The sequence below is a fragment of the Protopterus annectens genome, chromosome 8.part0, assembly GCF_019279795.1.
Source record: "Protopterus annectens isolate FY-2018-M chromosome 8.part0, PAN1.0, whole genome shotgun sequence".
Taxonomy (NCBI): Eukaryota; Metazoa; Chordata; order Ceratodontiformes; family Protopteridae; genus Protopterus; species Protopterus annectens.
The window spans coordinates 1,878,650,958-1,878,678,445 of NC_056741.1; positions in this window are offsets into that span (position 1 = coordinate 1,878,650,958).

Consider the following 27,488-nt stretch of genomic DNA (forward strand, 5'->3'; position numbering starts at 1 on the left):
TAATAGTCAACAGCATTCATGATTAGTTATAACAGCATGCATAGGTATTCCCATTATACAAGACAACAGATATAACATAGTTGCAGAGCAGGCAGAACACTTGCATATATGGGTAAATAGTGGCCATTACAACAACAAGGTTTCATTGATGGCAACAGGACACCAATATGGGAGTATTTTAACATGGTACTTGCATAGAAACAGATGTGAATATTTATAAACCAATAGGACATATGTCCCAACAAAGGTTAGGAGTGTAGACATACCAAATGAGTTGTGTAAATCGGTTATTTCTGCACATATGGTAGGGGTGAGAGAGAGAGAGAGAGAGTTCAATTAACAACTGATAAATCTTTGTAGTTTTCACAACATTTGTAGTCACTGCAGTGATCTGTCCCATACATGTATTATTACACTACCCAATGGTGTTATATTGTACAGTAGTATGTTTGTAAATTAGTATGTATGGGACCTGTGTCTTAGGTACAGGCTTGACAAGATGCAGGTGTTAATGCAACACGTTTTGAGACTGCTGACTGCTGTCATACACTTTGGGTGAGATGCTGGGATGGCAGGTATGTTTACATGTACATTTTCTGACTATGTAGAAGTCTGACTATCAGTTATATGTCATTTACAGCTGCCTACATTTCTTGGATCATCACACTAATTTGTCAGGGGAACAGGGAAAAAGGCAGGTGATGTGGGCCATTTATCAGGACATACTGGACAGATTGGAACAGTTGAGGGGTATGAATATGCATACCACTTACTACTTGAACATTCTAGCATAATCTGTACAGTTGTTAAGTGTATATATGCATACGGCTTTCTCACTGAACATTCTAACAAACTGTGTGCAGTTGTGTGGAATGATTATGCATACAACTCACTGGCGCTCCTGGAATCCAAAGCCCTGCTGTGTGTGACAAAAGCATTGCAGTTTAGATCACTGTACAATATGCTATCAGGCAATTGTTGTGAGGCTTTCCAATGTATTTAGTCTAATATGACTGACCTGTTTGCACTTCCGACATTGTTATACAGCACTTCATACACATTTTATCTGCATACCACAGTGTGGGTAACACTGCTTACTACAACAGTACAATTTAATAACTGCAACAGTACAACAAAATATGAATGCAGAGTAAAAAGAAGCAATGCAGGGTTACACCTTTATTCGCAGCATATTACACAATTCTGTATACTGGTGCAAGACTTTCTGCGGCTCTTACATTTATTTGTCATGACAGTACATGCAGGCTATTTACTAACCTGCCTTACGATGCATCCTTTGCAGCCTAGCATCATAGGCTTGCTGGTTTGCAGCATGCTCATATGCAGCTGTCAGAGAAGTACAGTGATATTTAGCCATACCTATCCATAGTATACACAAGCTAGGCAATTATTAACTACTTAGTGGAAGGAGGACTTTCACAGTTCTGGGGCATTCTGCATCTGCCTTGCTTCCTGGATCCACTGTTCCAGGACATCCCTTCTCCACTGCTTCAGGTCTGCATGATGGTGCCTGACCTGCTCACCAGTCCGGGTGATACCTGTGGTGCTAGTGAAGTCACGGGCGTGACTGTCCCAGGCCTCCATTTTGCACTGCAAGCCCTGGTACTGGCCCTGCAGTAGTCTCCTGTCATGGTGCTTTACCAGGAGCCATACCATGAATTCTACCACTCCAGCCACTCTACCTGCAAGGGGATGCTACAACCAGTTATGAGCTGTATTCATGCCTCTTCGGTTTAAGTAGGGCCAGATTCCTGCACTTTTCTGTAATTGGCTGGTTTTGAAAAGGCTAAGCAATGGGCACACCTGCTTACTTCAGGTTGGCACTGCTTAAAGAGGTGTACCTGTGGGCATATTGTATTGGCCTCCCTACACATTGCTTACAATTACTTAGTTGGGCTGTGCTGCAGTTAGCATTGCTTATTGGTTATCTAACATTTTATTTGCCTTTTGTCAACAATGTATTATTCATTACAGGTTATATATGTGGCTGGTATCCATCATTCATGTGTACATACACTGTATGGGGTCCTGGGGACTTCTTATCTTTATTACAGTGACACCTCAACTCTATATTTACTGCAGTACTCCAATTCACATATTTATGGTCTGTGGCAGGTTATAGCACATTACATTGTACATAGATTCCGTTCACATATTTGATTTGATTTCCCTGTTGTGAGGATTAGTTTGCTGATACCTCCTTTATATGTACTGCTATCATGGTGTATTGGTTTACTACTATGACTGTGATGTATAGGGTCCTGAGTTCTAGCCTTGCAGAGACTGGTTATTTTGTTGCTGGCCAGAACACAAGCTGCTGGGTACAGAGAGATTAAGGCACTTTAAAGCAGTTGTGAGTGGGTGTGCGCAGGTTGCGTGGAGCTAAGCAATGCTAGCCTCTGTTTACAGTTTCTTACACTCGGTTAGCCTGTGCATTGCTTCACCAGTGTGATACTCACATACTGGCACCCAAACAGGCTTACACCCACTTGCTTCTGCACTTGCAAATGCACTGCATTTGGTGTTTGCATCTGACACTCACACCCCTGGGTGGGGGTGAGGACTATGATAATACCTTCTGATGCCTATTACATCGGTTTACATGCCTACAGTGGGGTATTGCGACCATGTGTTCGTAGGTGTTGTATAGTGGGTTATGCAACGACACATATGGTCATACCATACTTAGCCAATTAAATTGGACTGTGCTGCAGTGGGACCCATATCGGGAATGGCTGCCCATTAGGCGTAAACATGCAGGCCGACTGTATGGAATTCGAGGCCTGTCCAGAGTTTGCTTCATACTATTGTTGTGTTCCTCTTACAGATGAACCTGTCTGGCAAATACCTGGGAACTGACACCATTAAATACAGACAAGTAATTGGGTTTAGGACCCCACATCCTTCAGCCCAGTCATGCTAATGTATACCTATTATTTTATCAGATTTCTAAGGTTGTAAGTTGAATATCTGCTTTCTGTCCCTATCAGACCTCTCAAACAAGTGGGGACAAATTTCAACCGAATCAGGGACAAATCAAGAAAAACTCAGGGACAATCAGGACAATCAGGGACACTTTTAAAATATTAGTGCTATTAAGTTGAAACATTGACAGAATCAGAGCATGTGAATTAATACACATTTTCTGAAGTAAAAGATGTTTATAACTCTTAATTATTGTCAGTATTCATTAAGTGTAATTCACCACCTTTCCTACAAATGTCACTAGTTTTAGGAGGGATTAAGAGGTACAGAGTGAAAATTTGAGTCAAAATCAGGGACAGTTGAGAGGTACTCCCTATTTGTTCCCCCAACGGTTTATGTCCTGTCCAGTGGATTTGCTCTTAGGGGTAGAGAGGTATGGGCGTAAGCTCTGCCAATTTTGGAATATTACTTACATCCCCGGGGTGGCCATAATACAACTGCACCAGCCAACACCTGCACGCCTAAGCCCATAATTGCATACCCATAGTTCCCCCACCTGCCCCTCCTCTACAGCACTCATGCTTACTGTGGGAGCAGGTGGAGTTTAACCACACCACTACAAACTGCCCACTCTCCATGTGTCCGGACCCATGTCGTACATTGTGTCGACCCATGGGTTATCAGGCTTGCACAACCTACTGGTCCGTGTACATCTACAGCCTGGTTTGATGACTCATGACAGGAACTGACTCCAATGATCAGTAATTTTTGGGGTGTCCTACAAGGGACATTGATGTCTTTGTTTCAAGATTAGACTTGGCAGGTCTCTCCCACTGGTAGTATCCTACCTGTGGTCTGGGAAGTGGTGGTGTGTTTACTTTTATTGTGTGTCTGTATGTTTCACCAGTCTAGCTGGGGGGGGTGGATTGATGCTACGTGTTATAAGTTTGTTGATTGGACCCCTCACCCCCATATGCACGGCCTGTGAACATATTGTAATTCGTAACTGCTGTATCATATCCTAGCTATATACATGTGTATATGTACACACACATATATATATATATTTTTATATATATATATATATATATATATATATATATATATATACATTACTATATACAGATATATCTGTATATGTATGCATACATGTATATATTTATATATTGCTGTTTACATATATATATCTAACGACATATGGGTGTATGGTGTTTGCATATGTATATATCTATATGTGGGTTTGTATATGTATTCTGTCTCTGTATGAATACATTTGTACTACGGAGAGGGAGAGGTACATCTCCATGTAGCTATGGGTAGATATACACACACATACCTCTACATATATACATCTACATCTGGTTATTCCGTCATTCTTGTGTGCTGTTTCCTATCATAGCTGTATATCTGTGTATATCTGCACACACACACACACACACACACACACACACACACACACACACACACACATATATATATATATATATATATATATATGTATGTGTATATATATACATGCATATATATATATATATATATATATATATATATGTGTATATATATATATATAATATATATATATATATATATATATATATATATATATATATATATATATATATATATATATATATACACACATATGTATCTGCAACTAATATATATATATATATATATATATATATATATATATATATATATATATATATATATATATAAATATGTCTGTAGGGCAATGCATACCCCCGAGCAAATGCACTTAAACAAGCTTACTGGTGCTTATTTATGCTTAAACCTGCTTACTACTGCCTTATTCATTATGACACTGACATTTCACTCCAGTTCACTTTTAATTGTTATTATGCAGGTTATACAGCAGACAGATGTCAAAATATGTTCATATACAGATTACCAATGGAAAATGATATGTGCTGCAGTGGGATTCGGAACAGGAATGTCTGTTCGTTAGGTGGATGCTCTAACCACTACACTATTGCTGTGCTGCTTTATTTGCATATATACCCATATACCCATGACTCCTAGTTTCCCAAACACCCACCCCAACACTACACTAACACAGCAATCATCCATTCTCCAGTTAGATACATGGTGTATCCACACCACTACACATTGGCCACTCCCTACTCCTGTAGATCAGTCCCATGGGTTGACTCACTCCACGTATCCACAGACATCCCAAACGTTTAGTCCAGAAACATTGGTGAATGAGTGACCAATAGGACACTATTCGCAATTTTTGGGTTGTACCACCTGGGACACACATGTCTTTATTTTAAGATTAGACTCTATACTTCATTACATCATTTCTCCCTTTAACATGACACTACAATAAATCAATAGGTATGACTATGTGGTAACGTGAGAGCTAATAATGTACGAGTTAGGCAAAATTATTTTACAAATAGGACCGGTTTAGTGATTGGCGTTGCCGTAGCAGACAGATCACAGGAATGATTCCATGTATGAGAAAGTCCTCACATTTGATTTTTTGAGAACAGCACTGACTTTGGACATTGTACACACTTCTGCATTTTAGCAGTTTTGTCCCTTCCCTCTTATGCACAACCTATTATTCTATCTACTGTCGAGGGTTGTAGGGGCACTTTCATGTAATTTACGTCTGCAAAAGGAATGAATGTGTTACAGGGAATGTACTTCTACATATAGATGTATGCATGTGTGTATGCATATATACTTATAATGAACTCACTGACCTCCACGAGGAGGTCCAATTAGAACCAGGCCATCCAACCCTGACACGCCTGGATCCATAATTTCATACCCATAGTTCTTCCACCCCACCCGAGTTCGACATACACGCAAACCATCCATTTTCTGATTGCCATTACAGCCATGACACATCTCCACACATTGCCCTCCCCCCAGCATTAGGGGCCCTACATGTATGTTGTCCCAACCCATGTATTATCAGGCTCTCCCACCATTTAGTCCTTGAACATACCTGCCCTTGCTTGTGTAATGGTCGGAGGTCCAACCATCCTAGCAATTTGATTGTTTGTAAAGTAGACTTAGCAGATCAGCAGTGTTACTCCCACTGGTAGTATCTTGCCTGTGGTGTGAGTAGCAGTGCTCTGCTCACCCCTGCCCAGCTTGGTATGACATACACTGACAGCACTAGATAATACTGGAGTTGCTGTTGATTCCTTTCAAATTCTTTTTGTATGCTTTATTGTTACAATGTTCATTCTTCATATATATATATATATATATATATATATATATATATATATATATATATATATATATATATATATATATATATATCTGCACATACACATGCACATACAGCTACATAATTATATACATTTCCTATGCTGGGCACTGTTTACACCCGAGCAAGTTACTGGTACTTATATATGTTTACTACTGCTTAGTTGTGCTTACACCTGCTTACTAATGCCCTATTCATTACAGGTTCATAGGTTCATAGATTAATACTAAGCTAACTGCCCTTGTGAGCCATTTTAAGCCTAGCCAATTGTCCCTTGTGAGACTGAAACCCTGCACCTTGTGTTTATAAGGCAACTTGGCACTACCACTTTGATTGAATGACATTAGTTAAACATTTCATGTGGTACTCCAGTTCACATTTACATGTTGTTATGTAGGTTATACAGCAAAACGACATTCCACATGGAAAATGATATGTGCTATAGTTGGGCTCAAACCTTGCATGCCTGTCCATTAGGCGGATGCTTTAACCACTACACTATTGACGTTAACAATGATTCTGCATGGTTTTCTCTATTTGGATGATTTTGATGTGTAAGCTATGCTAAGCAGAGGGCAGCGACGTGCAAACATGCTGCACTTCTCTTACACTTTAGATATTGAAGCAATACAAATGTAAAATAGGGGCACAGGGAATCTAATTGTGAAAGTTCTAGGGACGGGGCTCAGCATTCCACTACGTGCTTGTGTGTTTACTACTTTGATTTTATTTCAGTGTTCCTGGATACTCTTGTATGCTTAGCATACATTTTAGTATCCACAGACATTGAATTAATTGCTTACTATTAAAGGCAGGCTGTAATAGTAAGCATGGTAGGTTGTGCAACTGTGGGGGCATGTTTCTGCCTCCGTAGAGCACTTAACCACACCCCCTGCTTTCGCACACGTTTCCTGTGCACGTCGAAGGTGCGGCAGCATGCCCTCATAAATATTCATATGGTGCTGCTGCATCATCTCTAATGAGGACACTTGGAGCAAGGCTAAAACCATCCTTGCGCCGAGCTTCATGAATTCCAGGGAGTGTCACTGAACACATCTCTGTCTTCTTAGATTATTTTTTTAAATCTCCTTGTCCAGAAATTTAATAATTATACAAGACACTCATGGTATTTTCTCTATGGTTTGCACAGGTTAAATATTGACAAAGTGGATATTATTATGTTAACCTTGGATATGAAGTCTTTATATACTAGCATGCCATGGGTAGAAGGTGTTGATTTTTGAGACATTATCTTGTGAAATTGAACTCCTATAGTAGTGATATAATAAGTACAATTTGTGAACTTATGGAAGCTATTCTTGAAAATAACTTCTTCATATTTAATGGTCAGATTTACCACCAAAAATGAGGGGTTGCAATGTGGGTAACAGTGGCCCCTCCTACTCCAATACTGTCATGGGGTGGTGGGAGACAGAATATTTGTATAATGTGCCTTTCTTTAAAACACATGTAATTAAATATATATTTGTGTATGATTTATTTTTTATTACTGATGCTAAATTAAATGCTATTACTGTCTTTGTTTCAAATATTAATGATACTGCTGAGTTTTTAGACCTTAACATAGGCTGTTTAGGCACTGATGTACATTTTTTGGATGTTGCTATACAATGGAGCAAAAGTAATAAGACTTTTTATAGTAATATTTATAGGAAGAAATGTTTTGTTTAAAAGAAGTTATGTCTTATCATAACGTTCCATCTGTGTTGTAGATCTTTGTTCATTCATTAATATTTGGACATTGGTTCCGTCCTCAAAACCGATACGTCCATTTTCAAGCTTGCGCCAGCCAAAAACTCTCAGCTAAGACCTACTCATAATGCCCCTCTCTTAGTTACTCCAGATTGAGTTTGCCCACCCCTATATAATAGACGTAGTAATAGAAAAATAGTAGAAGGCTCTGTCTGAGCAAATACCCTAACCAGGAGTTCCTAAAGTCCACCAGGAGTCCAGGCAGGGGGGAGTTGGGTGAGAAGTAATGAATGAACAAAGATCTACAACACAGATGGAACATTATGGTAAGACATAACTTCTTTATTTGATGTTGTAAATCTTTGTTCATTAATTGCTATTAGGACCGAGTCCCCAGCTACTTGACTCCTGGGTGGCCCTAAGGAAGGATATTCCTGAGCACCATAGAACCAAAAGATGCTCATTCCCTGGAGGCCAAATCCAATTTGTAATGAGAGATAAAGTTATGAAGTCTTGCCCAAGTAGCTGCTGCACAGATATCATCCATATAGGCTCTGGAATGAAATGCTACAGAAGTAGCCATAGATCTGGTAAAATGAGCCTTTATTCTGGAAGGTAAGGATAGCTTATTCTGTTGGTAGATAAAGGTAATGACGTTTCTAATCCAGGAGGATAAAGTAACTTTGGAAACAGGTTTACCCAATCTGGGACCTGCAAAGGCCACAAACAATTGATCTGTTTTCCTGAAAGATTTAGCCCTGTCCAAATAACAATGAAGCTGCCAAAGCACATCAAGGGTGTGCAAAAGGTACTCCCCTCTATTAGAATGCTGAGGGAAGAAAACTGGCAGGTCAATAGATTCATTAATGGAAAATCCACAAATGACCTTGGGCAAGAAAGAAGGGTCAGTATGAAGGGACACCCTATCCATGTGGAAGATCAAGTAAGGTCTCTTGACACTCAATGCCTGCAGCTCAGACACTCTTCTCACTGAGGTAAGTGCTACTAGAAGTAGGGTTTTTCATGACAAAAAGTTCAAATCACATGAATCAAAGGGCTTGAAAGGATGACCTGTGAGAGACTGAAGTACAAAAGTCAAGTCCCAGGGTTTTAAGGGAGGCCTAAGGGAGGCTTGACATGTAATACTCCTTTCAAAAAGGTCTTGCATAGGCGGTGTGACATAATCGAAGAATTATCAAGACCATTATGAAAATTGGCGATAGCTGCTAAATGTACATTGATTGTCAAAACTGAGGCTCCTGCATGTAAAAGAGTAGTCAGGTATTGTAGGATCTTTTGAATAGGCATAGAGGAAGGTTCTAAGTTCTGATCTTTGGCCCAAATAGAAAACCTAGTCCAGTTACTAGAATAAACTTTCCTGGTGGAAGTTTTGTGTGAAGCCAGAATAATTTCACGAACAGGAGATGGGATGTCAGGCAGCCTGGCAATCATTGGAAGTGGAGAAACCAAGCTGTGAGCTTGAGACTGTGGAGGTTCAAATGAATCAGTCCCTGAGGATGAGATAACATGTCTTGAGAATGATCCAGGATCCATAGGCTGTGAATCAGATGAGGCCATAGAAATGGGAACCAGACTTGACGGGGCCAGTAGGGGACAATGAGGATCACTTTGCTTCTCAACCACTGAGCTTTCTGGAGAAATTTTGGAATGAGGGGAAATGGGAGCAAGGCATACAGAAGACCCGGGGCCAATCGTGCATTACAGCATCCCTTGGGGGTTCTGCCTGAGGGGGGATCAGGGCAAAGTGGATTCTGCATTTGTAGTTTATGGGAGAAGCAAACAGATTGCAACAAGGCTTGATCCATCATTGGAAGATCTGATCCACTGTTACAGGGTTGAGGGACTACTCATGAGGCATCAGAATGTTCCTGCTCAGATTGTCTGCAATAAGGTTGGAACTCCTGGGAATGTGTGTTGCTATAAGAAAGTGGTTGGAAGCTATCACCCAGTGCCAAATCCTCATGGCTTCCTAACACAGTGGGTAAGACTTGATTCTGCCTTGCTAGTTGATATACCAGATGACTGACATGTTGTCTGACTGAATTGCAATAATCCCAGAGGGTTGGGATGCATGGAACACTTGCAATGCTAAGAGGAATGCCGTCAGTTCCAGGACATTTATGTGCAAATTGGCCTCCATGGGGGACCAGGTGCCTTGAACTGTCTTTCCCTGGAAATGCCCCCCCACCCTAACTGGGAAGTATCCATGATCACCGTGGCCCTAGTGGGCTGGGGAAAACAGAACGGTTGACACCAAAGATTAGTTTGTGGCTTCATCCACCATAGAATTTCTTCCTTGCAACAGTTTGTAAGACGTATCATGTGGGTGATTGGATGAGTTACAAATGACCATTGCGCGGAAAGGAGCCACTACAGGATTCTCATGTGCAGCCTCGCCAGTGGTACTAAAGTAATGTCAGCCACCATGGAGCCTAAGAGTTGCAGTACAAGATGTGCTGGTACATAGGTCTGAGGAAAAAGGTCTTGGATTTGGTGTCTTATTTTCAAAATCCTGTGAGGAGGGTGAGAAGCTTGACAGGATTTTGCATCAAAGACCACTCCAAATAAATTCCACTGTCTTCATTGGGGACATTTGAAATTTGTCCTTGTTGATTGTAATCCCCAAGTGGAGAGCGTGACCTTGAATGTAAGAGAGGCTGTGGACTAGGAGATTCCTGGTCAGAGCGGTAAGGAGCCAATCGTCTAGATACAGAAACACCTGGTATCCTTGTAGTCGAAGACGAGCTACCACAACTGTCATACATTTGGTGAACACTCAGGGAGCTGTTGAGAGACTGAATGGCAGTGCCTTGAACTGGTAGTTATTGGCTCCCAGCTGGAAGTGGAAAAACGTCTGGGAGCAGTGATTCATCGTTATGTGGTAGTATGCATCCTGGAAGTCTATAGAGCACATCCAGTTGTCCCTCCTTAAGAAGGGAAGAATGGACTGTACCATGACCATCCGGAATTTTTAAGGTTTGATAAATTTGTTCAATAGGCTGAGATCCAGGATTGGTCTCCAGTCCCCTGTCTTTTTTGGCACTAAAAAGAACCTCAAGTAAAATCCGGATCCTGTCTGGTCTGGTGGGACTGGTTGGATGACTCTTTTTCTTAGCAGCTTTTCTATTTCTAAGACTGCTAATTCCCTCTGATTGGGTGGTACATCGGGGATTTGTTTGATGGGCCTGGGAATTAAATTGAATGGTATTTGGTAGCCTCTGGATATTATTCTCTGCACTCAAACATCGGTAGTAATAAGATGCAAGGCTGGTAGGTGCAGAGAAAAACAACCCCCGACTGCTTCCAGAGGAAAGCAATCGGGCCACTGCTCAGGAGCACTGGTAGGGTCTTCCAGAAAAAGAATCTCTAGCAGCCTGGTTACACGGACCCCCTCTACCCTGAAATGAGCATATTCCATATGAGTTGCACCCTCTGCCTCGGGGAGATTGTTCACCATGAGTGTCACAAAAAGATCCTAGGGATTTCTTGAACCACATTTTTCCTCCCATCTGGTTCATGGAGCAGGACCTTCGGGGACTGGAAAAGCGTATGCCCACAGCAGACAAGGTCTTTCCATCTTTCTCACTATGTGTAAGTGTGTCTCATACTTTGGGTCCACAAAGTGCAGATTACTCGACAGGTGCATTGACGAAGGAAGATTTAAAGGGGTCTGCAAGGTCACACAACCACATCCAAGCATTACGTCTCATGACAATGCCTGATGCGGCCACTTGAGCTGCCCCCTTGGTGGTGTGAGATATCAAATACATCAAGGAGTTGGAGATGGATTCAAGGGTCACTAGCTGTGAGGCGACAGTGTCACACACCTCACCAGGCAATACCCCCATCAAAGAGGAAGACATTTTGGAAATTAGATCTCTTTGGAGGTGAGTAAAGTGTACCAGATAGTTAAGTGACCGAATGGCAAAGGTCGCTGAAGCATAGGTCTGCTTCCCTAGTCTGTCCATGGTCTGGGACTCCCTGTTCAGAGGATGGACAGTGGAACTATCTTCTGCCAGTTCCCTCTTGGTGGCCGCCACCATGACCATAGAATCAACTGTCAACTGTTTGGAGTAGTGGGGCTGGTCTTCAGGTGTAGATAAAATTTTATCTGGTCAATGGGGATCAGGTTCTACATTGTCCAGGGCCTTCCAGGCATGCTGCACAATGAGCTTAACAAGGTCATCTGCTGATGGGGTCACCCAGAAAGTAGATGGCTGGGCATGGAAGGTCTGCAAGAACACCGATTCCTCAGAAGAAGAGTTAGAGGACTTCCAGTCTCCCCACTGCTTGAGGATTTTGAAAATGTCTCCGAATGAGACATCATCTGGGGTAGACCATGGGGACCCTTCCCCCTCATCACAATCAGTGTCTTTGGTGATAGATTCCTCCAGGGAATCAAGGAGCTTTCTCTTGCACCGTTTCTTTTGGGGTGGCTCCCCAGTGGGATCTTCTGAGGAGGACTCCAGAGAAGGGGTTTCCTTCAAGGGGGGGGGGAGTCTTTTGACTCCCGTGCCTGTGGTCCTGAAATAGAGGGTTGGGAGAGGTGCATGCTGGGTGGGGTTTTTTATACTGATGTCTCTGGTGCTGACTGCAAGCCTGCAGAGTCAGGGACCCTCTCCATCACTTGGACAGCTGGCCCGCTCTTGGAGGGATGGGAGCCCAGAATCAGGAAGGACAACCTCGGAACTAGGGTCACATCCTGCCTTGAGGAGCCCATATCCAGGTGAGGAGCTCCAAAAGGACTGGAAGCCATAACAGCCATGGACATAGATGGTGCCAGCAAGAAAATAGGTGCCAGGCCAGGTAACAAGGTATGGACGGCCCAAGCACTGCTCCAAGAGAGCATCAGCTCCACCTGAACCAAAGCAGCAAGGGTGGTCAGTGCCGACAGGGTAAAAACTGCTGTCAGAGCTGAGACAGTATGCACCAGCGTGGACATCAGTACCAAGATCTCTGGGATCTGGGTAAAGGCTGGAGGAGGATAAACAGGGGAAGATGTAGTAAAAGATTCTGAGCCAAGAGGGATGGAAGGTCTAGCTGGAATGGGTGATCCCCTAGCTGCCAGAAGCTGGTCCACAACCTGCACTAGATCTAATTCAGAAAACTCCTAGTGGATCTAAAGTAGGCTGTTGAAGGAGACTCAGGTCTTTCTAGAAAAGGGCTAAACCTCTGCCCCTAAAATGGGTCGTAAGCTGGAGAGTATCTTATCCTTGGCAAATATTCAAGTTTTGGAGCTGATGGAGCCAAAGAAACTGTCGGCACCATGGCTGGAGATGGTGCTGAGACAGGTACAGTCATAGGAGCCAATGTCAAAACCAAGCATGGCACAGAAGTCAGTGGTGCCGAGGTTGGAACCAAAATAGGGGTGAATATCATGGACAGCACCGAGGGAGAAGATACAGAACCTGGTCCTGAAGAGGTCTGCACAGAGGGCGCCGACGAAGCATGGAGCCAACTCCGTTCTGTAACTGATGGAGATGCAGGAACTGAGTGACTCTGTTTTTCCTTGTTTTTTGGTCTTTGGAGGGGGTGAGACCTCCGACCCAGATAGAGCCTCCAAAAAGGTGTCTTGATTAAACCTTTTAAAATAAGTTTATTTTTATGTTCTGCTAGTGTATGATTACTAAAACTAGCAGAAATGTCAGTCAGCTTTAATATGATCCACGCCCAAACAGTAGACACAACGAGCATGTTTATCTGAGTTAGGCATCTTACACCCACCCTTGTCACACTGTTTAAACCCCAACTTAGCTTTGTCTAACATAGTAAGGCAACAAGGCTATCCTATAGAAAAAAACAAAATAAGGGAGAGAAAAAAGTGAGAGAATACCAACAATGGTATTTAAAAACTACCACAAGAGGTAAGGAAGTGCCTGTCAAAGGCAGGAGAGAGGGACAGTACCAATAATGGTAGAAAATAAATGACCAAAGTAAAGAGTAGGGAATAGGATTAAGTTATAGGTGGCAGTGAGAAAAGGCTAAATTGACTAAAAAATGAAAAAAATTGAAGAGAAACTGTCTTAAAAATGACAATTTTCTACTTAGCTTTGAGAGAGAGATGGCTAGCACGTCTGGTTAGGAATGCGTCGAACGAGATCTGGAGTAACTAGGGTAGGGGCATTATGGGTAGATCTTAGCTGAGAGTTTTTGGCTGGCATGAACTTGGAAACGGCCATATTGGTAGTAATTAATGAACAAAGATTTACAACATCAGATCAACTATTTGCACTTTTCTATTGCACATCCATGATACATGAAAAAAATATATACCTAGGGGTAGATGATCAGGGCCTCAAGGCTGACTACTAATCAGGAGATTTTTTTTGGATGAAATTCATGAAATAATACTATTTTTATGGGCAGGGGTTATAGTTATAATGTTCTTAAGGCTGCTACAGATGAAACTGTGTAAAAAAGGAATGACAAGTTTCCACCTATATTGTTTCCACCTATATTGTCTGTTGGCATGCCTAATGAGAACAGGGGTGCTAGTTCCACTGTTTCTAATACTAAGACAGACAAAGGTTATACTAATAATTTTTATCTGTGCATGATTGTAGTTGATTCTAGTATTAGATCTATTCTTGTTTAGAATTGGAACATTTTTAAGGCTGATTGGAACATTATTAAAGTAGCAGGTAATTAACCTAGGTTTGTAGTTAAGAGGGCTCAGTCTTTAAAACAATCTTTAAAAACAGACACTATGATAAGGGGTCTATATTGAATCACCAAATGCTTAGAAAAGCGAACGCTGATTCATTGACCCCATGTAAGCGAAAGCTTACAATCTCGAACACTCAGAACAGTAATTTTTTTCCACAGGGAAAAAAAAAATCACTGTTCTGAGAAACACACACACACACACAACGCATGCACACCGCAAACTATTTCTAATGTGGGGGCTTTGCCCCCCACACCCCCGACATGGGGGGCTGTGCAGCCCATGCCCCCACACTCCCCTACTTAAATATACCAACTCAGAGACCACACTACAGTAACAAAGAAGGCAAAATACTGAAGCCGGCCAAACGATTTCTTTCCCAGGGAAATAATTTGCTTATATGCTGCTTCGGTATTTTGCCATTTCGCGCTATAAAGTTTGATCAAGATGCATTTGAAATAATGCGTCTTCGATCAGCTAATAGGGAACTTAGTATACTATAGCCATGATTACTAAGAATGACAAAAATCCTGGCATTTGTAAATGTGCTTTTTGTAATACGTGGTCTTTTATTTTGCAGAGGTCTTCAGTACTTTTGTCTCATATTAATAACCATATTATAAGTAACAGTTATTTAAATTGTGATTCCTCTGGTATTATTTATGTTGCAATCGACTCTAGCTGCCAGTTTTTTTATAGGTATTTCTACAAGAAAATTAAAAGTGAGAATAAGGGAACATCTCTATAGTATTAAACACTGTGAAATCAGCAATGGTCTTTAGAAACATTCTACTTGTGTAGATTTCAAGCAGTTTACTTTTTTGTGTTTGACTCAGTCCCTTAGGATGTAAGGGGTGGTAATTATAAAAAAATGATTTTGAAGAAAAAAACTTTTTGGCAGCTAAGGATACAAGCATATATGCATCCTAGAATCAATGACAGCATTTGTATTTTGTATTAAGTGCTTTTTATAAGTATATGTATTATATTGTGTAATGTTGCTTTAAAAGTTGCGTTGTTGAAGTTTTTAGATTTTAATTGTTTGATTGTTCAATTAATTGTTTGATTGTGTAGAACAGTATATAAGGTTGGTTGACATTTTGTCATTTTATTCTGATGAAGTCTTTGGATAAAAGCACTAAATAAATATTTCCTTGACTGGAGTGCCTTCTATGGATATTATTTTGTGGATTTTTGTTTTATAAATCCTTTGGGTTTGGTGTTTTCACATCTTATAAATAACTTGGTGATAGCTGCACTTTACTTTTAGGGTTAAAGACATACAATCAAAGCAAAACCAGAAATAGCAGTGTACCAGTCATAAAGGTGCTGTAAATGCAGATAAATGTTTATTACATTGGTATATAAAAGAACAGCAACTATATTAACAGGATGTTTCAGCAGTAGCTACATTATAAGGCCAGAGCAGTTGATGACTGATCTAGAGATATACTGAATTAGGGAGGTTTAGTTACATTTATACTACAATTCATTCATTGAACAGAGAAGAAAAAATAACTCAGGATAGTCCATAATTGTAGTTTTAACACAATCTACAGTCTGCTTTTATTTTAAAAAAATAACTATAAAATCTTTGTACATGTTTTTCTCAAATGCCAGCACCAGTAACCCTTTTGAGGACCAGCATGAAATCAATCAAACTGAAGGTTATTGACAGGTCCACAAACAGTGCTCCATAGACTTGCCCAAAAGCTTTCCAAAATCTGCCTCTCTTCCCAGAACTACATTTTTAACACTGGTATTGTAAAATGTAAACCTAAAAATAATGAAAGAGTGAATGATTATTATTAAACTTTTAAGCTACAATTACTTCATCAGATTGTCAGATAGGTAAGAGCCATGGCCTAAAATGCATTTTATGATATCACATATCCTGATTAAGAAGTTACACTGCATTATAGTTGATATAATGGTTCAAGTGTTTACCTCACAGACATAAGGTACAGGGTTTGATTCTCATCTTTGAAAGGGAAAATGCCTAGGCTTAAAATGGCCATAGGGACAGATAGCCTAGTACTTACCTATGAAGCTATCAACATGTGAACATCAGCAAGGGCTTAATGTAAACTGTTCACATACAATCATCCCTTAATAAAGAAGTCACTATATTCAAGTTTCTCAGCCAAGGTACTCCTACAATATTTGGTCATTGCTTCCAAAATCTGGAAGGAAAGCCTGTGCTTTTCATTATTATCCAACCCATTCTCCACTAAGGCATTCAATGTCATACCTTTTTTTTTATTTAAATGTTGTGACATTGTAGCTAATAAATATTCTTGTGATTTTTGCACATTTACAATATGATAAATTTAAAATCATAAATGGCTGAAATGCAGAACAGCAAAAGGTCAACCACAAAAGGTCAAAATGGTAATTCAATGAGATTGTGGTACAGTGGGGACTGGTATTTTGCCCTTTCCCCATTGTAGTTTGATCTTAAAATTAGTATATATAATTAGCAGGGGTGAATCCCCCCATGTGCAGTGGAACTCACCTCCCTGCATAGAATGTGTGTCAAGTTTTTTCTGATTTGAGCTATGACCTTTTGAGATCAACCTTTTGGCATCCCGTGTTTTGGTCTGATGGCATTTTAACTGTACTCTCATAAGATGTATTCAGCATATGCCTTCATGTTCCATTTTCTTCTACAGCAGGACAAGAAAATGTCCCCCAGTGGAAACAGAGGTAAATCCCAAAGAAGAAATCCAAACCAACACGTAGCTAGACAAAATGATCCTTTAATGACAAATAAAAAAAAATAATAACATGCACAAAGCACCTCAGACTGAACGTTTTTGCCTGCTAACAGTCAGGCATCATCACACTTGTGCATCTTGGATACAAACAAATAATTGATGCTGACTTTCAGAGTACACTTGGCCTTGAGCCCAAAGTGGCTTATAGCAGGGGCAGGAATATCAAAGAGATTTTAGAAAAGGACACCGGTGTGACTAGGAATTTGTTAGTATCCAAGATGCACAAGTGTGGTAGCTGTTCAACATGCAGGTTCATCAACGACGGACCATATGTTTAGGTAGATTCTTACGATAAAACTCTGAGGTGTCCAGGGTGCTGGAACTGTAACACCAAGTTAGGGGTATACCTGGCTACATGCACTTCATACCCTGCATTTAATGTGGGGAAGACGGTTAGGAGGTTGCATGTGAGAATTGCGGAGAACAATAGAGACATTGGAAATGTAAAAAACAACTAGTGCTTTATACACACATAGCCTAGTTTGTGCTAATTTCAAAAAGTTTATTTTCTTTGTAATAGACAGAGCATACACCGATGCCAGGTGAGGTGACCAGGATTTGTATTTGCAGGTGAAGGAAATGGAATGGCAACTAAAGTTAAATGCCAAGTTTAAACTGGACATTAATGAGTCCATTTCCATGGCTGGGGTATTAAAATGAGGGCCCAATGTGTATAAGTGTGTTTTAGGATGCTTAAAGTGTTTGCAAAATATTTGAAAGACATCAAGAAATATTTTTGAAATGTGTATATGATACATGCTATGTATTTCAACATCAGCTGAAAAATGCATTTTAATTCACAAGTGTCTCAGTAGTAAGAATTGTCTTTTTTAGGGCATTATGTTTGTGTATAAACATAGTACCTAGATTTACCTTATTCAAACTATTTTTATGTGTATTTTAACAGTTAGCATTTTTATAAACATTTTTTCTATGCTAAAGATTTAAATACTCAAGTTTTTTTTACATGTTAAACTAGCAGGATATGATGTCAGTATTTGGTTTCGCATTTAAATGCATTTTGAACTGCACCAATATAACTCTGATGCCTGACTGTTAGCAGGCGAAAGCACTCAGTTTGAGGTGCTTTGTGCATGTTATTATTTTTTTATGTGTCATTAAAGGATCATTTTGTCTAGCTACGTGTTGGTTTGGATTTCTTATTTCTTCTACAGCAAGACTGTACAGACACTTCAACATTGTTAAATTTCTTGCATAATGAACATTTGTGACATTTATATGTTGATGTTTTTATGCATTCAATACATAGCAAGTGTTTACTTAAGATTTCATCTTCAGCAACTGCTTTACCTATTTATGTCTTATCACCCTTTACCTGTTACTCCAGAAATGTCTAAAATCTCTTTAAAAAATATGAGACTCCAACAACTTGCAACTATTCTTAAAAACAACCTCAGTTGCTCTTTACTTCCTTACTCATACTAAAAGAGTTGAGGAATATACCCTTTTTATTCGTGCTTGGTCCTGATTGCACCATGTATTTTAGCAGCATATTACTGTTGGAGGTTACACAAAACTTTGATTATTAAATGCTGCTTTCAATTTCATTTTATCTTTTATTTTAAGGTTATGCACCTGCAGAGTTAGAATATATATTAGTTTGTTAGAGTGGGACTAAAGTCTGCCATGTCAGAGGTATGGAGATCCCCATTCCTAAAAAAAAAGAAACCAAACGAAAACAAAACAAAAAAAAACTGTCAATGACACTTTCAGTGTTTAATTTTAAAGATTAATCTGAGCAAAATTTTCACATTTGGAGGCATGCAGTACAACTGCTAGGATCCAGTCCACCTTTACCTTCCCAGGTGTATCTTATTACTTGGTTAGCTGCTAGGTCTGGACTATTATTACTTATCTTTATTATTTGGTCCAGAGCTCTGTGTTATTTACAAAATTGTGATCTATGGGCTGCACTTTTGTTTACATCATGAGTATGCATTTTTACTTAATTTTTGGCATTTTTGTAACTTCATTTAAAAGTCTTCTTTTGTGATGGGTAACCGTTTAACAATTTTTTTCTAGCACAATTCTCTGGCAGTAATGTTAACTTCCAGCATGCCATGCATCTTGATGTACTCCCACCTTTTCCATTATTCATGGTTTCTTTCCCAGCCTTTATGTTTGAATCTACAAAACATGGTTGTGCTTTGAGTGAAAGTGCTTCTGACCATCAGACACAAAGTAATAATATTGAAATAGGGCATAAATTGGAGGAAATATCTGCACCACAGATTGTACAAATGGTTGGTGTGATAGAATTATAAGGTGACAATAAATAAGCACTATTACAAAATAATGAATGTTTTGGTGAGGTTCTTACTGAACCCATCTCTATTAGGCACAGGGTTAAACAGTGAATTGTAAAAAGGAAAAAGAAACTCAACTGACAGAAAGAAAACAAGCAAATAGGTAACTTTTATGCATTTTCCCTTAATGTGAACAGCATACATAATGAAATAAAACATTTTTGGGTCTTGTTAATTACATGTCAAATTTGCATCCATTAAGCAAAGAGGGCAATTTTAAGAGTTGTGGAGGAAAGAGGTTATGTGGACTCTAGGCAAAGATAAGTGCTTGGGAAATACTTTTCATGTTAATAACAGTAGGATAAGTGGAGGACGTGGGTAGAGTATTCATACTAGACTGTAGAAATGTATACAGAACTATCATATTTATAACTTTATGTGCATGTACTGAACAAATGATTATGACTATTTGAAGTACATCGGTATTTGGCAGTAAAAATGGAGATGGCCTTCATGGGGGATTTGAACTGTGATATTAGGACAAGGCAAAAGATAGATTGAAGGTAATGTAAAAAGATATAAAGATATTTCTCATTATTTTATTTATTTAATATTTGACAGAGCATGGGCGGCCACGGTGGTGAAGTGGTTAGCATTGCTGCCTCACAGCAAGAGGTTCTCCAGTTCAATCCTCGGCTGGGGTGCCTTCTGTGCGGAGTCTGCATGTCCTCCATGTGGTCATGTGGGGTTCCTCCAGGTACTCCGGTTTCATCCCAAAGACATGCTGCAGGTGGATTAGACACTCTAAATTGGCCCTAGGTGTGAGTGTGTGCATGTGTGTGCCTTCTGTGGAAGGTTGGGTGCTGGGCTGGCAACTTGACACCATAAAACTCCACTGCCAATCATAAGTGGACAGGTGATCCACTGTGGCGACCCCTAACCGGGAAAAGCCAAAAAAAGAATAAGAATATTTGACAGAGCCCATTTTCAGAGGAGGCAAGGGAGAAAGGCTCCCAGATTTGTCTGTTTATTTTGAACACATGGAGATTTTAGCATTTTACCTATAAAGAGGGTGTGTTACAAATGGAAATAGATTACTTATTTTCTTCCTCCTTATATGATCTTGATGGAGATTAGGAAATATTTTGTTTTTACCCAAACTGCAATATTGATTGTTTTTGGTGATGGGACACAAGATTATATGATAGGGAAGTGATTAAAATATTTATGAGGTAACCTGTGCTAGCTTATGACTTTTGCTCAGGGAAAGGCAGAAAATTGTTTCTAAAATATTGCAGTATTAGCAACTTTTATGCTACCTATCCTGACTGGTGGCTAGCACGTGAACTAAATTATAAGAAGGTTCCTTTAAAGATTGAATACATTTGGCATCAGTGGAATAAAGAAGTTTATGCTGTAACATGCGTACATTATTTGTATAGTTTACAGATGGGAAATGTAGACTGTTTACAGTAAGAACAAATTATATATGACCTGAACAAGAATAAAATTAGGGATTTACTAATAAGATAGTCTTATCTTCTTAAAGGGGGGCCTGACTAAATATTCTTATTCTCCTTTCTCTGCCCCTTTTTCCCCTACCTCCTGGGCTACTGCCCCACCATAGTTGTAACTATTACAAGCTAACTCTTCTCTATTTATATCTTCCAGCCTACTCTCTTCTCCCTCTTTGACTAAATGAATGTCAATTTGCTTTTCGTGCCAATTTGCTTTTCTTGTCAAATATTGTATGAACTCGTGCTGATTGCACCTTATAACTCATGGCTTAATTGCTGTTTAAAACCTATACCAAGACTTTGTAACTTTGATCACTCAAATTGCTTGTACTCTCTTTACAATCATTTTGTGCTTCAAAATGTATTTTTAAGCTTGCTTTTTATTCTAACTATTGTATGTAGTAATCTTATCATACTTGGCGTTTTTCTCCCCGGGCCTCTACTGAAAAAGGATATGTATCCAGCTAGACTAGCCCGGTCAACAAATATAAAATAAATAAAATAAAATAAATAAAAAGAAGTATCTTAACTTCTGGGTAAAAATAAAAACTGTTTTTAATTATTTTTTGGAGGTGAGAATTTTCTTTTGTAATTCAGTGAGAATGTCTCTCTTACAAAGTTTTACAGATGGCTTGATCCTTTTGGTTAAAAATGTTTTTACGGCTTCATAAAGTTATGGAAGCTGCAAAGGTTTTCTTATTTAGCTCATTACGGCCAAGTGTTCCTCCAGATGTTTCTGCTGTTACCTTCTACTGACACCTCTAGGCATCAAATATTACTTTTTCATATCTGCATTAATAAAACCAAAATCATGCTACATACAAGGTATTAGAAGATTTCATCTTAAAGCATACATGATGGTAAACACAATTGTATTAATATTTGACTTCTGTCTTATGCATCTAAATAGATATTGAATTATTTGTATACTGTTTATTTATATTGTAATAATTTTCTTATTTCTCTAAATATTTCAGCATCCAGGTAATACAGACAGAACTGCTTAGCGTCCTATGAAAGCTCACAGCTGTATGAAGAAAATCCTGCTGGCAGTATGTGTCTTGCTTGAATGGTTACTGAGATACCATAAACTGTTTTTAAAACATTAAAAATTTAATATTCACTGCTTTTATTTTGGCTTATAAAATCCAGTTTATAGCATCAAACTGAACGAATACCACTGATGTAAAGTTTAATTTATCCTGAATAGTTTGCCATTTACAGTTTTCTTGTAACACTTATGGTTCCAGCGATATTAATATTTGTTTGAACAGTAAGGCAATAACTTTATTTTTTAAAGGATCAAGCCACACCAACTGGGATTTAAAATACATACTAGGAAGAGCTGTACTGTCTGGAGGGAATGAGTTAAGGTAGGGTTATCACTGAATAAAGAAAACTGTAAAAGTTTTAGTGATAAGATAAAGATAGGAGGTGTATGTTTTTCTAAGAATTAGATGGAAGAACTTATAAAAACAACTTAAAACTGTCCAACAGATATGGTGAGGCTTTCATTTGACATCTTACAAGAAGGTTTATTTGATACATATTGTCGGGGAGGATCTATGCTTCCTGTTAGTTTGGTAAGGGAACTGACAGAATTCATTTTTGGAATAAAAGGTTTTGATATCCTAGTTTATGAGGTCAGATACTATGTGTTCCACAGTTTTGCAAATCAGATTAATCTGGCTAGTGGGTCTATGGTTTCTCAGGTCATACTGTATGCATTCTGTACTGGCATCATCAATGCAGTCCACCTTACTTTGAGGACAAATCCTGTAGCTATGCTCATGTTAAACAGTTTAGGGAAGAGCTCCACAATGGCATGTTTGGTGGTAATTATTAGGCACTGAGTTAGATTATCAGGCCCTATTAAAGTAGTATCTTTGGGTTTAGAGAGCACCTTCACCATGTGTTCCTTTGTAATATTTGAATGTATAAGGGGTTCAGGAATTTGTGGAATTAAAATAATTGTTTCAGGAGTAAAATTTGCACGAAACCTGTCTGTTAGTTTGCTAGATGTCTGAGTGGGGGGGGGGGGGGGGATTTGGATAAATTTGGAGCACTGATGGCTATAATTTCTTAGTTTCCTAATGTAACTGAAGTACTTATAATTGTCCCTGCCCTCAAAAATTAATCCAGGTTCATGATTTATCTTACTAGCCCCTGTAGTTTGAGGAGGTTTGTTCATTTGAAAATCCCTGAATTCAGAATTACTGGCTGCAGTAGTTTCAGAGATTTTGAAAGAGAAAGTTTATAGTCAGACTTAAACAGGGATGGAGAAACTATAAGGATGGTAAAATTATATTAGTGGGGATGTGGTGAAGAATACAATGTTCTGCAGTTAGTTTACTAATAAATAAAAAATCTTTAGAACAGACATATAAGTCTAAGAATCTCTGGACAAGTTCAGAATTATAGGTGTTCCATTTTATTCAGGGGTAGTTGAAATCTACCATTACTTAGGCATTTTTGGTAATAGGTTAATTCCTCAAGTACATCTACAGTTTAGAAAGCTAGGGCAGTGAATATAAAATACACACCCCCAGCTCTCCAACCATCCTCTAACTCCAGGTTATCCATGCAGTCCTTTATCAACTGTTGCTATTTGGTATGTTGATTGGTTCATCAGTCAGTGCAATCTCAGACTGAATTTAACTGACCTGAATATTATGTTCAATTCTTCTGCAATATGTTTAGCGCAGGTGGTGGCACTAGACACTCTAAATTGTCCCTAGGTGTGAGTGTGTGTGTGCCTTCTGTGGAAGGTTGGGCGTCGGGCTGTCAACTTGACACTGTAAAACTCCACTGCCAATTATGAGCGGACAGGTGATCCACTGGGGTGACCCCTAACCGGGAAAAGCCGAAAGAAGAAGAAGAAGGTGGCACTTGATATATAGCTACTCAAAGAAACCTTAGAAGAAAGTGTAGCAGTCTATGTTTTTAAATCTATATATGCTTATATTATTGCAGAGTGTGCAGTTTCAAATACTGCACTAGCTTCTTCCATCTTACTATCAGTATGCTTACTGATGAGTTTTCATGCCAGAACTGGCAGTGCAAAAATAGCCACTCCTGTCATGAATTTAGAAATTAAGTTATTTAATGCAATCCCCTTTCCAAAAACATCCCAAAAGGACTTGATCAGTCTAATGTGCTGTAGCTTTCCATTCCTAGATAAGAATACTGTAAGCTTTGACAACAGTCTGGTGATTATATGCCTGTTATGGGGTGTTCACACACACACACACACACACACACACACACACACACACACACACACACACACACACACACACACACACACACACACACACACACACACACACACACACACACACACACACACACACACACACACACGCACGCACACACACGCACACGCACACACACACACACACACACACACACACACACACACACACACACACACACACACACACACACACACACACACACACACACACATGCGCGCATTTAGACAAAACAATCCAAAATGAGCAATTGAAACATATAAACTTAAGTTTGACAGATTAATAGCTGCCTAGCTACAATTATAGGCCATGAAAACTTTAACCACAGGACATCAAGTTTGTGATTCACTGCTGGAACTATGCCAAACCTCTTCCTTTGTTGCTGGAAATGTATTCTCACTGGTTCCTACTCCTTGTAAAGGGCGATTTAAAAAAACTGTCAAAGCCCCCATTGTTTTTCTTTTACTTTCTTTTTGAGTTAACCTGCCTTTTTTTCTCAGACATACTGATGATTTCTTCAATACGTTTAAGAGAAGGTAGTTTTAATAGGGGGTATTATTCTCATTTGGGCCTTCTCCAGTATGGTTATTCTTGATCACTCCATGCTCCTGATCTTTGACTTCCAGAAGCTCCAGGCAATTGACAGTGTGAAGCACTGTGGGAAACAATAGTCATTGTGGCAGTCTCCTTAAACTTTGGGTTAGATTCAACAGTTTGAAGTTCATGGTTTTCCACTATAATTTGATTAGTATCCACTGTGAGAAGTTGTGCAAACTTTCACAGTTCAGAGAGAGATATGTATAAACCTCTCCTCAGACACTGGTATGGCAAAATTTGGTCCTTGTTTGGAGTTGAGAGTATTATTAAGCACTGACCTTTACAGAATATTCTCCTGTAAAACATTTAACATATATTCAGCATAGTTGGATAGTAATAAAATATCAGGGATAAAAAAAAATTCTGCATGATATCTCAAGCATATAATGATGCTATTTTGTGACAAAATGTTTCTATATAGTTAAATGTCTCTCCCCAGTACCTGCTGGTAAAGAGCATTAGGATACCAGTGCTGGCTGGTAAAGACTGTAGGATACCAGTGCCTGCTGGTAAAGAGGATAGGATACCAGTGCCTGCTGGTAAAGAGCATGCTCTGTCTTTATCTCTACTCTGTCTCCCAGTACTCATTTCATCACTTGCTTTAAATTGTCTAAATTAACTGCAAGTTCAGTCAGTTGCTGTGGACTCTTCAGCCCACCTATAATATTTCTCTCAGCTATGCAGTCCCTGAGATATTTTTCTTCAGATTAAGAAAGGAGAAAAAGTCCCCCAAAAAACTGCAATCTTAAAAAGATGAATAATATAGTTTTGTAGGGAGTTAAAGATAAGAAAGGATGCTATTTCTCATTCTGCCATAGTTAGTGGTGTCCCACCAGGGACTTTGTAGGTGTTCTTTCATGGAAGGTATGCCTACACATAAATCTCAACAGAATCATTCCTTGTCTTTTTATTCTTCAATTTTCTTTTAAAAATAAATAACAGACTGACTATAAAGTTAACTTTCAACACACAAGGGTTTACAAGTTTTTGCCCTTTTCAGCTTACTTATTTATCCCCAAGTTATCAATCTACTTATAATCACTATACATAAAGAAGCTGATGTAAAATTATTGGTATTCAACATTTAACAGCAACATATCTAATCTTTCAAGATGAATTGGTTCTTAAACTATCTGGTGTTCTACAGTCCTTTCTTTTCTCTAACTGAGGAGTTCATGTATTTTGTGAACTATAAAAAAATGATAAAATCCAGTTTTTAGAAAGTCACACAAGCCTAAGAAAATGTCACATCTGGGGGACCCTGTATTATATTTCTTGTCTGATTAAACAGCAAGGGTCTAGAAAAAGGTACTGGAACTTGGGATTCCTCCTTTACAAGGAATTACACCCTAGTGCTAATATTTGGACACATAAATCTTCCCTAGTTAGTTGCACACATTTTCTGAAAAATTCAATCCTTTCATTTTGAAACTTTTGCACATGTAGCTATCTGTTTCAACAAATCTGTTAAGTATAAAAAATGTAGGGTATTACAGACAAAGTTCTTGTGGAATGGGGTTTACCAAGATTCCCTTGGGACATGGAGTTCACTGCCCCTTCTAAATGTGGTGTTTGGCTACTATGCCCTGAACAATGCATGTTTTCTCAAATTCTTATTAATCTGTTTATCTAGTGTTCTCTGTTTTCAAGTCTATGGTGTAAATTATCTTGTGTAAACTCTCTGTTCAGGTCAGCAAGCTATCCAGGCAAAAGCTAAGTACCTGTATTTAAAAATCACACTTCCAGAATCTACTTAAGGGAGCAACTGCTAATGTCATGTTTGTTCATTTAACTGCATTTAAGGCTGAAATTACTGCATTTCCTGAAACTTTACTGTTGTCTGACTGACTTGAAATCACCTTGCCTAATTAGTTTGTTGACGTGTTATTGGGAAGCATACACTCTCTAGCATTCCTTTTTGTGTTTTTACATTAAGAGGACTGGGATATTCCATCTAGTGGCAGTAGGTGGTGGTCTGGTTTGTCTGAGTTGGGAAACACATAAGAAAACTCTAAGTGTAGTAGTTTAATTAGGCAGAGGGCTTAGAAGCCAGTTTTCCTGAGTTTTAAGTGGCATTCATGTGCTGCTACTCATCATGCAGCAGCAGTTAGTAGTGCCCTCTGTAGGCACAGACACCTAGAAACTACATTTTCCCTATACGACCGCCTCTGAAACTTTACTAGTAACTTGGTGAGTGATGTGCATTGAGTAGCATAGACAAGCTAGTGCGTTGAGGAGCACTGACCCTTGAATTTAGTATTATATAGCCTAGTCTAGTCTCTTGTCCCAAATACACCCTTTAGTCAGCCCACTATTAACCCTTCACACACTGCATCCTTGTAGCTCACCCAGTAAAGAAACCAACATCATTAATATATACTTTCCCAACTTGTTTGCAGCAAGTTTGGTGGATATGGGCATCTTGAGACAATGTAACAATTGTCTAATATTCACTGGCAACCATTTAATTCTCAAATAA